Raw genomic sequence first — 2500 nt, 5'->3', positions numbered from 1 at the left:
ATTGAACCCGCTCTCAATAACCATGGAGATCGTGTGTGTGTGTGTGTGTGTGTGTGTGTGTGTGTGTGTGTGTGTGTGTGTGTGTGTGTGTGTGTGTGTGTGTGATGAATACATTCTAGAGTGTATGTTTGTGGCAAGTATGACTGGCCTACATGGGCGCGTGCAAGTGCTTGTTCGTATGTATATGCGTGTGTGCATGCGTATGTGTGTGTGTGTGTGTGTGTGTGTGTGTGTGTGTGTGTGTAAGAGAGAGAGAGAGAGCGCATGTTTCACATGCGTATGTGTGTGTGTGTGTGTGTGTGTGTGTGTGTGTGTGTGTGTGTGTGTGTGTGTGTGTGTGTAAGAGAGAGAGAGAGCGCATGTTTCACATGTGTGTGTGTGTGTGTGTGTGTGTGTGTGTGTGTGTGTGTGTGTGTGTGTGTGTGTGTGTGTGTGCGGCAGACATAGAGATAAAGTATGTCTACGTGTACGTATGACAGCGTGTGTATATGGAGGGAGTTTGGGTCAAAGAGTGGTTGGAGGTGCATTGGATCACAAGAGACGTATCATTGTATGCGTAGAGTAGTCACAATTTCTCTCTCTCTCTCTGTCTCTGTCTCTGTCTCTGTCTCTGTCTCTCTCTCTCTCTCTCTCTCTCTCTCTCTCTCTCTCTCTCTCTCTCTCTGGTATGGTTAACAACTTTGCATACGCTAAAACGCACTCAAAGACACAGACTAAGACGCAGACACACACACACACACACACACACACACACACACACACACACACACACACACACACACACACACACGCACGCATGCACGCACACACGCACGCACACACACACAGGCGTACACAGTCCACGAACACACACACACACACACACACACACACACACACACACACACACACACACACACACGCATAGGCCTTTCATGTCATGTATATGTATAGTATGAATATGAGAGGGGAAGGATAGTAGGAAAAGAGAAACAGACAGACTGACAGACAGAGACAGAGAACAACGACTCAGAGAGACAGACAGACAGGCAGACTGACTGACAGACTGACTTACAGACTGACAGGCAGACAGACAGGCAGAAAGGTAGACATACAGACAGACAGGCAGGTAGACAGACAGGCAGGCAGACAGGCAGGCAGGGAGGCAGGCAGACAGGCAGACATACAGGCAGGCAGACAGACAGACAGACAGACAGGTAGGCAAGCAGACGCGCAGACGGACGGACAGACAGGCAGACAGGCAGACAGACAAGCAGGCAGGCAGGCAGGCAGACAGACTGACAGACAGAAAGCTACAGCGAGACAGACAGAGATGTGTGACAGTATCAGTATCAGTAGCTCAAGGAGGCGTCATTGCATTCGGACAAATCCATATACGCTACACCACCTCTGCCAGTGTGGTAGAAACAATGTAATGGAAATGGAGTACATGGCGGGAAGCTTTCGAAAGTTAAAAAAAACCACAAAAAAACACCGTTACCGGAGACAGATTACCACATCCAATTAATCTCATTTTCCTGGTTCTTGACCCGTAAATGAACTGGTCGGCTGAACGCTCCGACTGGCCATACATAACTAGCAGCTCACCACCAGCCAACCAGCCAACCAACCAGCCAACTAGGCAACCAGCCAAACAACAAACCAAGCCATGCCGCAAACCAGATTACTTTCCACCACAAAGTCGATCAAAAGCACAGCCAGGGAAAAAAAAAATCCTACACAGATTGATACATGCAATATGAAGTTGTAATCATCGGCTCACCGTAACACGGGATGAGAAAAATATAGTGTCTTTCGATAATACCCAATTGTATAAAAAAAAAAAAGATATCGAGCATGCAGGAAAACGATTATTGTCTGGAATCACGTAAGTGACAAGACTGTTATTCTCTGAGTGAGAGAGAGAGAGAGAGAGAGAGAGAGAGAGAGAGAGAGAGAACACTGAACACTGAACACTGAACACTGAACACTGAACAACGAACACTGAAATGTTTAATGTCATTAGCTGTAAAGCTCTAGTGACATAGCAGGTACAAATCAGAACAAAAATGGTGTAAAACGAATAAAATGGAACAGAAAGGAAAAGCATGCTCAAAGTAAACTAAACTACTAAGAGAGACAGAGACACAGACAGAAAGAGAGAGAGAGAACTCGAGTTTAAAAGATTTTTTTTTTTTTAATTCAATGATTAAGAAATGTTTTCAATTCTGAGAGAGACAGAGACAGACAGACAGACAAAGACAGACAGACAGAGACACAGAGACACAGAGACAGAGACATAGACAGAGTGTGTGTGTGTCTGCAGGTGTGTGCGTGTCCGTGCGTGTGTGCACGTGTGTGTGTGTACATGATTGTGTTCATTTGTCTAAAGTTATTAAGAAGGCAACTTCTTTTTTGTCAAATAATCACTCGCCTGTATATGTCCATAAAAAATAATAAAAATCAATCCCTCCACACTTGGAGGTGCGTTTATTTGTTCAATCTCTCCTTCGGATCCGAA

General features: G+C 45.4%; 1 protein-coding gene across 1 annotated transcript in view; it reads left to right on the top strand.

Moving 5' to 3' along the window:
* The window catches only part of LOC143282222 (sodium channel protein 1 brain-like), a 74461-nt gene that overhangs the window by 6413 nt on the left and 65548 nt on the right, over positions 1-2500 (top strand). The gene's annotated exons all lie outside the window — the stretch shown is intronic.

Source organism: Babylonia areolata, chromosome 5 (assembly GCF_041734735.1).
Source record: "Babylonia areolata isolate BAREFJ2019XMU chromosome 5, ASM4173473v1, whole genome shotgun sequence".
Lineage (NCBI taxonomy): Eukaryota > Metazoa > Mollusca > Gastropoda > Neogastropoda > Buccinidae > Babylonia > Babylonia areolata.
Note: the sequence above shows the minus strand (reverse complement) of the source record. Positions and strands in the feature narration are given on the sequence as shown.